This window comes from Lynx rufus, unplaced genomic scaffold (genome assembly GCF_022079265.1).
Source record: "Lynx rufus isolate CCGP_SWC_20201006 ecotype Redwood Valley unplaced genomic scaffold, mLynRuf1.p SCAF_3, whole genome shotgun sequence".
NCBI lineage: Eukaryota > Metazoa > Chordata > Mammalia > Carnivora > Felidae > Lynx > Lynx rufus.
Window position 1 is genome coordinate 70,159,073 of NW_025814845.1, and position 12,462 is coordinate 70,171,534.

The window sequence follows — 12,462 nt, forward strand, 5'->3', positions numbered from 1 at the left end:
ATATGAATATTTAGAAACATCTTACCTAAGCTAATTTTCAGATGTGTGCCACTTGGCTTTTTACTTTACTAGAATTTTTAAAAATTTTATTTTTAATTGTTTATACCCCACATATTCTAGTTGAGACATAAGATGACTTATAAAATTAATACAGTAAAAAAGATAAAATGAAAACCAAACCAAAGCAACCCCATTATTGGTAAGGGGGTTGGACAAAGGCTACTTAGATATTGTGTGTATGTTTAGCTGGTGCCATCTTTTGTCAGGGAGTATTGGCAATATAATATAAAGCCTTGCGAGTTTGCATTCTGCCTGACCTAGCAATTATTCTTTTTTTTAAACTTATTTAATTGTTTTAAATGTTTATTTATTTTTGAGAGATAGGGAGAAACAGAGGGCAAGATGGGCAGAGAGAGAGAGAGAGAGAGAGAGAGAGAATCCAAAGCAGGCTGCAGGCTCCTAGCTGTCAGCACAGAACCCGATGTGGGGCTCAAACTCATGAACCATGAGATCATGACCTGAGCTAAAGTTGGTTGTTTAATTGACTGAGCCACCCAGGCACCTGGCAATTATTCTCTTAGGAATTTATCTTAAGGAAAGAATCAAGGGTGAGGGTAAATATTTAGTTATATTCACTGTGTGTAACTATGTTACACTATTGTTTATAATGGCAAAGAATGGAAAATAAACACAAAACGAGAAATTGGTTAAAGTATATTCATTTTGTAGATAAATATAATTTACATGAAATTTAAAATGATGTTATAGAATAGTATTTAATTTTATTGAAGATGTTAAATATATTGTTCAGTTCATAAAGCAGTGTAAAATATTATGTATAAAATGATCCACTTTTAGAAATGCATATATATGCAACAGAAAAGGATAAACAAAATAGTAAGAACTAAAAATGGTGGTGAATGGACTGATCTTTCCTTCTTATTTTTTAAAATATGGAAGCTTCATGAATCTGTGTGTCATACTTGCGCAGGGGCCATGCTAATCTTATCTGTATCGTTCCAATTTTAGTATCTGTGCTGCCCAAGCGAGCACTGGACTGATCGTTTTTATTTTCTTCTTTTTTCTTATACGTATTTTATACATCTTACATAGTGAATATCTATTACATTTATGAAGAGAAAAACAAGTTTGTTATTTTCTTTAAGTAGGTGGGAAAATAAATGAGTACAAGAGGAAAATGACAGAGGAAAGTTAAAATGAACCTTGAAATGAGGTTACTTCTCAAAATGCACACAGTAAGATTCTCTACAGATGGGACATACATTTTGTTCCAGGCTTTCAAAAGCCAATGGAAAGAGGGAAACAGAATTAGCTGTAATATCTATAAGATACTATGGTGTCTTAAGTATCTATAAGGTAAGAACAACTTGTTGGTCAACCATTTAAAAGTAAATATAATGGCTGATTTTACTGGGCTTTTACTTTTACCTACATGTAGGATGAAAACAAAATACTGAAGACCAATGGAAAGTTAAATACCAGTTATCAGTTTCCCTTTATATAAAGGGTAGCCATAAAGTTTAGAAATACAAACAATACTATTTTATTTTTTTACAGATTTATATTAAGGTATATTATGTTATATATCAACTTTACAGATAGAACCCCTCTGATTCCTTGTTTCTTCTGGAGTGTGCTAAAGGTGTAGGTTTATTTAGTAAAAATGAGAGAAGTCAACCAAGATAACACATTGAAGATGCTTCTGCTAGGATGGAGAAAAATTGCAACAAGAACTGTGTATTGCTACAAGAGAAAATACATTTAAAACATATCAGGTAATGTCTCTGTCATCAAACATGTCACGTATTGTCATGGTAAAGCAAGAAATCATTTATTATGCATATTCACTTTGTTTCCAGAATTTATGGTCAAGTTATAAAGCTGCATAACATTGTTATATGTGTGCGCCTTTGAAATTCCATAGGATCACTTTAGTTTTTCTAGGATATAATAAAACTCCTTAAATTTAATTTGACCCAGATTTAATTTTTAACCTCAAAGAAAAAGGGTTTTTCATTTTGATGAAATTATTTTATTTTGATTTGACACAAGTAAACTTCTAGAGAATTTGTTTTTTGCATCTAGAAAGGTAAAACAGTTACCTCATTTTTCGCAGTTAAAACATTTATACACTATGCAGTCACACAGGAACCGACATTTGCCGTATTTCTCCAAGGACTTGTTTAGTCAGTGTAGTCATAGTGGTAGACTGGATGCTACTTCCAAGGGTACAAATTTTGGGACCTTTTGAAAAGAGAAATCTTCATGAAAGATGTTACTTCCTAAAGACTTTATTGCATCTTCAGGAACAAACCAAAGTTCACCCTAAAGGCTTTCTTAGGAAATGCTCAACCATCCCATCTTTTTAACATTAATTAATATTAACCTATATGATACTACTGAGTTTCTTAAGTTTAAAGTAAGATGGTTGTGCTTTATCCAAACGGCTTGATTTTTATTTTTTTTTATTTTTTATGCTTATTTCTTTTTGAGAGAGAAGGAGACAGAGTGCGAGCAGGGGCGGGGCAGAGAGAGACGGAGACACAGAATCTGAAGCAGGCTCCAGGCTCTGGGCTGTCAGCACAGAGCCCAAGTTGGGGCTCAAACTCACGAACTGTGAGATCATTACTGGAGCCAAAGTCGGATGCTTAACTGACTGAGCCACCCAGGTGCCCCCAAATGGCTTGATTTTTAAAAATGCAAAATTAATTTATGAATAGTTTCAAGAAACACGGGGGGATAGTCATAGTCGCTGTGAGCTCTTTGTAGTCAGGAATAATGCTTCTTGTCCAGCAATACATATAGAAGACACTGAGTAAATATTTCATAATTATTTGATTGATGGCTATATTGATTTACCATGATATTTTCCTTCCAAGTTATTTTTCACATTAATAAATTAAGGCTGTATGTTATAGGACACTTTTCAAAAGCTTAGACAATTCAGCCTGGGCATACATAGGCTTCTTGAGTAAACTGTATAAAAGAACAAAAAACAGTGAACATATGTAAAACATGTTTACAACCAATTTTTCCTTTGAGTATTGACTAGATTGACAAAATGAGTATTTTGGGGGGTCGGGGGACAAAGAAGCATCTTTGTCATTGTGTAGCTTCATAGGGTGTGCACACATTACCTGTCAAATAATCCTTTCCTTTCCCAGAGGTGAAGACACTTAATTCTTCAAAAGTATACCTCAAGTCAGAATGTTGTGGCCAACATGCTTTTTTCCCACACGTTTGATCTGAGATACCAGAAGTTTGTCTCTCTTTAAATTCACCAAGTGATGTTTGTCTGCAGGACAAGTAGGTTAAATATAGAAAACAATCATTATTACACAGTATTCCTACTGTACTAAAGATTTCTTGCAATTTGAAATAGGCATATGCACTTCAAGAAGTGAGCTGTAAAGAATGGGGCAAATCAGCATATGTTCAGGCGGAAGCCCAGCAGCGCTGGGTATCATCCTCTGGTCACTGGGAATTCCTCACCTGCCCGGCGCTAGAGCTAGACCACATGATCCCTTCTGCCTGTCAAAGGCTACAGTGAGAACTTATCACACCTTTTATTATTTATTTTTTGTTTTCCAAAATTTTTCAATGTAAACTTTTTTTTTTTTTAAAAATTTTTTTTTTCAACGTTTTTATTTATTTTGGGGACAGAGAGAGACAGAGCATGAATGGGGGAGGGGCAGAGAGAGAGGGAGACACAGAATCGGAAACAGGCTCCAGGCTCCGAGCCATCAGCCCAGAGCCTGACGCGGGGCTCGAACTCACGGACCGCGAGATCGTGACCTGGCTGAAGTCGGCCGCTTAACCGACTGCGCCACCCAGGCGCCCCCAATGTAAACTTTTTAAACATACAGAGAAGTTGGAAGTAATGTACAATGAACACTATCTACCTACCATGTAGCATCTACAATTAACATCTTGGTATACTGGATTTATCACATGTATATACGGCTATCCATCCTTCAATCCATCTTTTAAAATGTACATTTCAAAATAAGTTGCAGATGTCAGTATACTTCCTCCTAAATACTTGAGTGTGCATAGCATTAACTGGAGATCAATTTTGTTTACAGTTTTTTTTTTGTTTTGTTTATTTTTTATTTTTTTTTAATTTTTTTTTCAACGTTTATTTATTTTTGGGACAGAGAGAGACAGAGCATGAACGGGGGAGGGGCAGAGAGAGAGGGAGACACAGAATCGGAAACAGGCTCCAGGCTCCGAGCCATCAGCCCAGAGCCAGACGCGGGGCTTGAACTCCCAGACCGCGAGATCTTGACCTGGCTGAAGTCGGACGCTTAACCGACTGCGCCACCCAGGCGCCCCTGTTTTGTTTTTTTTAAAGACAGAGAGAGCATGAGCCGGAGAGAGGGGGCGACAGGGAGACAGATAATTGTTTTTTTAAGTTTATTTGACAGAGAGAGAGAGAGAGACAGAGAGCGCAAGTGAGCCAGGGAGGGGGCAGAGAGAGAAGGGAGAGAGAATCCCAGACTCAAAACTGTCAGTGTAGAGCCTGATGCGGAACTTCGGAACTGGAACTCACGGTGTGATCATGACCTGAGCCAAAATCGGGTCAAGACGTTTAACCAGCTGAGCCACCCACACGCCCCTACAGATCTTTTTTAGGTTAAATCTTTTATTTTTAACATGAATGCTTTTCTTTCATAAGATTTTTCATGGTTAGCATGTATGTTCTCCTTGGTATGTTTATTTGGATAATGTTTGCCTCCCTTTTGAAGGCAACAGGTACTGTGCCATTTTGCTCACCAACATATCCACAGGGGCTGGTATTGCAGCAGACGCACAATATACAGTATATTTGTTAGGGAACACATGGGAAGCCAGAAAGAAATGGAAGATGGAGCTATATAAATGCAAAGAAAAGGTAAATTTTGGCCTCTCAAACTAGTTAAAATATTTCCTATTATGACTATTGTTGGTGCTGGGGCCATTTAAAGCCATTTTGGTAAATGGAGTAGGACATGCTTGTTGAGGAAATTGCCATTTTACATTGGTTCAATTAAGAAAATAAAATGAAAATGGATGGCTCAGTCGGTTAAGCATCTGACTCCGGCTCAGGCAATGATCTTAGTGCTTGTGAATTTGAGCCCCACTTCGGGCTCTGTGCGGACAGCTCAGAACCTGAAGCCTGCTTCAGATTCTCTGTCTCTCTGCCCTTCCCCTGCTCACGCTCTGTCTCTCCTTCTTTCTAAAATTTAAAATAAAACATAAAAAAATTAAAAAAAAAGAAGTACTCTAAGTATCTTCATTGATTCTTCTACGTATAAGTAAGTTCATAGGGTTCTGGATGTTTATTTGGTAAGGAAGCTTATAGTGCCTTGGTTTGTAATTTAGACATCATTCATATTCCACCTCCAGGCTTGAGGTTTTGATAGCCAACTTTTTTCTCAAGATGAAATTTCATGTGATAAACATGAGTCATAGGGCAAATATATTGACCTAAATGCTGATTGATTATAAACCTCATATTTGGTACATGATTATAGAATCTCACTCTCTCCTTCTTAACCATGGGGTATCCCCCTTTCTCCCATGACTCTTCTCTGGCTATTCCCCTAGCTTCTTTTTGTGATACCATCACTAAATTAGGATTATGTCTTTGTGAGACACCTAGACTTCTATGAAACTGCCACACCTCTGGGATATAAGGGAATCCTGTTAATTTTGTCCCCGTGTATCTAAAGATGTCCAGTGTGATTCAAACTTCAAATGCTGGAACTATTTTCTTAGATGACCTTAGCTCCCTGATAACTTGAGATTTTGCTTTATCTTTCTTGTCTCAGGAGCATTTGACAACTTCCTTTATTTCACTGGGAGTTCATAGGCCTGCGGACAAGGACCCATCCCCAGGATACACCACTCCTCAAAACTTTTTGTTTTTCTGGCTTGGTCAATCTATTAGATTCCCAGAACAGGTAACGGCAGACTTGACCTGATTTGAACGTCCTTAGGAAGAATCTGGCCTCAAAGGACCTGTCAAGTTCAAATGACAGGTTACAGAAATTCATCCGCTAGGAAAATCATTCTGTTGGATTAGAGTGGTACTCTCCTAGTGTCCTGCTTCTGTGCTTCAAATTTAAGGGGTAAGTGGGGGACAACAGATACATGAAGTCATCTGTGAGAATGTTTTCTTCAAAAGGACAAGGACCAGGACTACTCTGAAAGCCCCGTGACCTTGGGGAAGAGAAGAAAGCTGGGAGATTCAGTGCCAGGGAAGGTAGGGAGGACAAACTTCTTTATCCATTACTGGGTTTTAAGCCACATGGTGTCTTTCAGATGGTAAGATTTAATATCTGCTCTGCGACTTCTTTTCAGGCTCCCCCCCAGCCACCACCCTCCAACCCCAAGCCTTCCTGGCTCCTGCAGCACCGCTCTCCTCTTCGCACCCCCCCTCCCCCCCGCAACTCTCCAGGAGGGCCGAGGCAGAGCGGGCCTCCGCACCGACTTCCTTCCCGCTTCTCCCACCACGCAGCCCGGCGTTTCTGCAACGCGCTTCCTCCAGTCTTCCGAAGGGGTGTGAAGCTGAAGACTCCTCCACTGGGAATAAAACGCTTAATAATTCACCCTCAGTTGTCACCCTCTAGATTTTTCTTGAGCCCCATGCTCAAGGCTTTTGGTCACCTCTGCATAAATATTAAGAGCCAGAGCCCCAAACCTAAAAAACCGACCCCTAATCAGTCCCGCTCGCTTCCCCGCCTGTGAAAAGCAATCCTATTCCAGAGCGAATGCTTGGTGTCTTGCAGCCGGATTCCGGCCGACACACGCGGGGCCCGCGGGTCCTGTCACCTCAGGCTGCCCCCGCCTCCCTCCCGGCCTGGGCCTCTCCCCGCCTCCAGCCCGCGGACCTCGCCGCCCCGCCTCCACCGCGGCCGCCATTGGTGCCAGCCCGCCCCAGAAGGGCGCCCATTGGCCGGGTGGGAAGTCATTCGCCCAGCGCATTCCGCCGCCCGCAGGCTTGCGGGGAAACTTCCTTATTATTGTGACGCCGAAAACCGAGAAACCCCGAGCCGGGCCGGAGAGACTAGGCTGTCACAGTCGGAATCCCGAGCGGTGGTTCGGCGGCCGCCAAGGTGCGCGGGTTGGAGGTCGGGGTTCCAGGGAAGAGGGCACCGTGGAGCTGCAGCCGCGCGACCGCCGCGTTCCGCCGGGCACGGCTGTCAGCCCGCGGCTCCGGTAGGGGCGGCTGCGGCTGCGGCTGCAGCTGCAGGGCGCTCCCCGCGACGACCTGGGGCCGGCGCTCGGGGAGGTCGGGGCGCGGCGCCTGCAGCGCCTGCGGGACTCAGGGACGCGGGCGGCTGGGTTGCGCCGGGCTAGGCGCGCTAGGCGTCCCTCGGCATGGTGCGCGCCTCCCTGGCGTTGTCGGGGCTTGCCCTCTGACCAAGAGAGCCCCCGCGCCCGGAAAGGCCGGAAACCGCTTTAAAAATGGGAGCGCCCCCCACCTCGACTCGGCTGTCTGCAGACCTGGAGGAATTGCGACGCAGAAAGTCCAAAAGAGGATCCTCCCCTTCCTCCTCGCCTGCCCCTATTTGAATCAGGGGGCTCCGGTGACTCCTCGCGGTGAGGAACGCGGACGCTTCCCCGCGTAATGGGAGCCGGCTAGGCCTCCGCGTTTTGGGGAACCCCGGCGGCCGGGAGGACTTTGCACCGAGGACGCGGGGCTCAGCTTCCAAGCTGACAGCGCGGGTGGGGCCGCGGCGCCCGGCACCACCCACCTCGCGGAGGCCGTGCCCGGCCCTCCTGGCCCGAGTCAGCCTGAGGGGCGGAGCCGGGGCGAGGGTGTGTGTGAACACGTGTGTGTGCGTGTGTGTGTATGTGTGCGGACACGTAAGTGCGTGGACGGACGCGGGGGTGTCAGGAGCTGGGACTTTCGGTAGCAGGGGGCACTTTGAGTCATTTGTAAACGTGTGGAGTGGGCAAACTGGGGCAACTGACAGAGAAGAAGAGCCTGTGTAACCTGAAACAGATGAGCCAGGGAGCGCGGTAGAGCAGCACCTAAAGCAACTGTGCAGTGATTCTGGGTATGCACCGCGGGCCCCGGGGAATGTATATTTGAACTTGGCTTTTGGTCTGCCACTGATTCTGGCTGTTTTCTGGTTACGTTATACTTTAGCTTTTAAACCAGCCCCTTTCGGAAGTACCTTGAATTCACAGCTAAGCAAGCCTTTCAGGATTTTGCTTGCGTTCGTTACACACGGAATGTTTTAGGAAAGACGATTCGAGAGCTCTCTTCCATTTTTGTATGTCTTCTCGCTCCTTCCACAAATAGGAAGCTATTTCTAGAACCTTTCATTTGATGATTTGATAACATCAAGAGGGCTGATTTTTAACTCCAGACTGAGGGGAAAGAAAAGTGAAATAAAATGAGGATTGGCAGCCTTTTTAAATGCAGTGACTCTAGAGAAACATGTCTTGTTTTAGTAGGAAGATTACTGTGAAGCCCTCTCCTTTTGTACCTTATTTTACCTTGGGAAGAGGAAATGTCATTGTAAATCAGAAAAGGGGAGTAATATATATTTAAGCACCTTTTAAAGCAAAATAGATGAATTACACATTATCGTCTGACCACACCGAGGCTAGGAACCTTCTGGAGAAAGTAGGCAGGATTCAGGGAGGAAGGTTTCAAGCCTCTTTGGCAAAACTCCTTTGGCATGTAAAAAAGAAACAGTTGATTAGCATACAGTTTTACTTGTTCTGTAAGTAGTTGGGTTTTTATTTTTGAAAAGAAAAACAAATTCTAAAATGTTCCAAATGGTGTGGTGGAGTCGTTGGTTATAGCCTTTCATTCTGAGTAACGAATGTAAATTTAAGATTTGCATAATAATTAAACGTTTTTTAGAACATGAGAGTTGCACTCCTACTGGAGGTACAAGATAGTTTCACTGCAGTTTCAGAAATAAAAGTAATATTCTCCAATGAATGGGATTTTCTACACAAGAAGATTGAAATAAAGTTCTGATGATAATATATTAAAATTTTTGGAGGACTTTTTCTTTTGAGAGACTTAAAGTGGCTCTCAGATAGTCTCATCTTGTTTTGCATGAAAGAGGATGTGGTGATGAGAAGAATGAAAGAGAAAGTCTTCAAAACAGTTGTGGCAAAATAAGCTATAATGTGTGTGGTACATGGGAAAAATGGAGGAAAATGGATGAAATTGAATTATTTTTCAAAAATTTCTCTTTTTAACCCAAATTGGAGATTTAAAAATAATTTTTTTCCTTTATATCTACTACAATGCCAGTAATTTTTTAAGGTGCTAGGTCTCAAGTTCACGTTTAGAGATGACATCTTTGTAGTTGCTTAGAGGTTATCTTATTGGTCTTCAACCAGACTCCAGTCTTGAGGTACAGTGTTTGGGGAATATTCAAGCTTGAATAATATATTCTTATTTTCAAAACTTACTTCTCATTTTCTTTTCAGTAACATGAAAGCACTGTGCCAATGTTAATTATGATTTCTTTAACTTGCAGGTCTGCAAGGTGAGGTAAAACCATCTGGCTTCTAGTCCAAATGCTAAGGGTGTGACCTGTGGTGAGTTACTTAATTTCTCTGAACCCAGTTACCTCAACTTATACATGGAGATAATATCTGACTCACAGAGTTGACAAGGGGATTAAACAAGATAAACTATGTAAAGGACTCAGGTTAGTATAGCTGCGTAGAAAGGGACCTTAACAGATCCTTAATGACTTTGTTCTGCTGTGATGAGGTGAACAGAACAAGGTGAGCCCAGGAAGTAGGAGACCTAGTTTCTGGTCTCTGCTTCAACCATTTACTTCTCAGAGGACCAAAGTTACTTGGCCTCAGAAGGCCTCAGCTGCCATTAAAATGAGGTTAGGAATGTAAGTCTCTTGCCTGGAGGTTGGATCAAATGGACTTTATGGTCTCTTTAATAGGATGATCGCTTTGATGATATAATTCTGGTCCCTTTAGATATTTACTGCATTTAGAAATAGTACTTGCTGGTGTCAGAGGCATGTGTTTCTGTGTGTGAACCAGTAACTGGATTAATTTTATTGTAAGTCAAGATGGATACGGGGGTAAAGTCTGACTGTCTCTTGGGATTGTTTCACTTGCTTCTCCCCTGTCTCTGGCTAACGTAGGTTCTGTTTGCCTGTAAATATCACCAGCGATTCAGCTAATGTAAAATCACTAATTGTGGGCAGTTTTCTTTAACTGTTTAGTTTAAAAATTGGTGGAGGGGTGGAACTTGGCTTCATTTTGTCTGAGAGATACTATCGCATTATGTTTAAGAGCATGGACTTTGGAGTCTAGATGAGATTTTAATCCAGACTTTGCCACTTACTAAATTTCCATTTTACCTACTTATTTACATGTTCTTCGGCAAGTGACTTAATCTTGCAAAGCCTCAAAGTTATTGTAAAGGGAAAATTAAATAATCTCTGTAAAGTTTTTAGCCAGACTCAGACATATAGTAGGCTTGCAGTAATAGTAACTATTTTTCTTTATTTAGCAAATATTTATTGAGCCACTACTGTAAGCCGGACACTTCTCTAACAGTAGGGAAATGAACAAAAGAAGCTCAGAATTACATTCCTGAATTCTAGCGTGCTGGTGATATTGAAAAACACCCTCATTTAATGACAGCTTCAGTTGTAGAAAGCATTCTACTTTCTATATCTGCTCAAATGTGCTGAGAGGAGAGTGCATGTTAGAATGGAGGAAATACAGTATTATTTTTTGTTACTTGATAGGGAATGCTTATCTAACATTACCTGGAAAACAAAACTGTGAACAAACTTAAGTCGTGAGGGTTCTAGTTTTCCCAGGTCTGGATTCAGTTCACTAGGTGCTTACCAAGCATCTATGGTTCTCCTGTGCTATGCTAATTACTGGAGACACAGAGATGGAGTGAAACCTGTCCCCTCCACAGAGAAGCTCCCAGTCTGCATGGGTGGAGAATTGGTGGACACCACGCAAGAATCAGCAGCCCTACCTTGATAGTACTTTTCATTTTCTTTATTGTGAAACAATGGTAAGCATAAAACCATATATGTAATATATATGCTAAGAAACAACAATAAAAGTTTAGAAGCAGAACATCAGCCATGTTATTGAAGCTCCCACTGTGCTCTTTACAGATTGTACCCTCCAACTCTCCTGTCCTCATAATCATTCATTACCTTATTTTTTGTATTTATCCTGGTTTTTCTTTTTTTTGCTTTTCTACATAGCCTTGCCACCACTAATATGTTTATCTCCTAGTACTTGTACTTGTGTTTGGATTTTGTAAAAATTCATCATACTCTAAATTCTTCTGTAACGTTTCCCCCCGCCCCCCAACATTGTTTTCAAGATTTAGCTTCAGTGGGGTTTGTGAGATGCATTTATTTTTCACTGCTGTGCCACAGTTTATCCATTTTTTTTGTTGATGGACATTTGAGTTGTCTTTGTTTTATCTATTTCAAACAATGCTGAAATGAACATCCTTGTGCATTGTATCTTGAGGCACATGTTCATGGGGTTCTCACTTCATTGTACAATAAGATAGCCACAAGCCGTATATGACTTACATTAAAATTAAATACGCCTCAAATTTCAGTTCCTCAGTTCATTAGCCATATTTCAAGTGTTCCAATAGCCATGTGTGTCTAGTGGCTACCATATTGGACAGTGTAGGTATGTAACATTTCCATCATTGCATAAAGTTCAGTTTTCGGGTTTCACTCCATCTTTGTGTCTCCAGTTCTCAGCATCGTGCAGGAGCACCGTAGATGCTTGGTAAGTTGGACAGCGTTGGTCATAGGCGTAGGAGCAAAATTGCTGTGCTGTGGGCTATTCACATCTTCACCTTCACTAGATAATGCCAACTTGTTTTCCGAAGTGGTTTTGCCAATTTACACTCCCACCAGCTGTAAGAGTCCTGGTTGCTCCATATTTTTGACTTGACACTCACACTTTTCAGTTCTTGCCAGGCCGGTCAAATGTTTTTTGAAGGCAGCCCACAGCTTAAACACACAGTGGAGAGATGGTTTCATGAAACCCCACCACCAAGTAATGAAAAAGGCACCACCTATAATAGGCTCAGCAGGGAGGAGTAGAAATGTTTCCTGTGTTGGCTAAAAGAGAGAACCAAAGCTCAGCTGAAGTGAAGGAGAGAGAGAAAACAGCAAGGAGTGGATTCACATTATTGAAAACTTCTTTTTGCTCTCTGTGCCATTTCTGTCTGGTAGTAATATTTTTGACATTCACCAGAGTGAATTTTCTTTGTTACTGGCATTTGAATTTTGGCTCCAAATTTTTTTAAAGCTTGGATTTGGGGAGGGCCTGTAGAGCACTGAAGCCTTGGGCATTGCCTTTTCCCGCTATTGAAAAAGACTCCCCTTCTCCCTGTACACCATTTAGGAAATGGCTTCTAAGCTTATTTCAAAGGCAGCTTATCCATCTTATAAA

The 12,462-nt window shown here is 41.8% G+C and overlaps 1 protein-coding gene, 1 long non-coding RNA gene and 1 other non-coding gene across 5 annotated transcripts in view; 1 reads left to right on the forward strand and 2 right to left on the reverse strand.

The window, feature by feature from the left end:
• Positions 1–765: 765 nt before the first annotated feature.
• LOC124520955 (uncharacterized) lies at positions 766–7,726 on the reverse strand. Of its 2 annotated transcripts, none has more exons than XR_006964429.1 (3): positions 7,491–7,726; positions 3,159–3,316; positions 766–2,265 (listed from the first exon to the last, which is right to left on the reverse strand). It is a non-coding gene; the product is annotated as an uncharacterized LOC124520955 (long non-coding RNA). The 2 variants fall into 2 exon arrangements; XR_006964430.1 differs by having other exon boundaries at positions 2,881–3,316.
• Positions 947–1,053, reverse strand: LOC124521377 (U6 spliceosomal RNA). Its single transcript, XR_006964476.1, has one exon. It is a non-coding gene; the product is annotated as a U6 spliceosomal RNA (small nuclear RNA).
• HERC3 (HECT and RLD domain containing E3 ubiquitin protein ligase 3) overlaps positions 7,017–12,462 on the forward strand; it is a 112,115-nt gene continuing 106,669 nt past the window's right edge. The window contains exons 1-2 of one of the 2 annotated variants that reach the window (XM_047092094.1): positions 7,017–7,121; positions 9,519–9,579. The gene's annotated coding sequence lies outside the window, so the exon portion shown is untranslated. The remainder of the gene's footprint in view (positions 7,122–9,518; positions 9,580–12,462) is intronic. The other variant, XM_047092095.1, reaches the window with a different exon arrangement.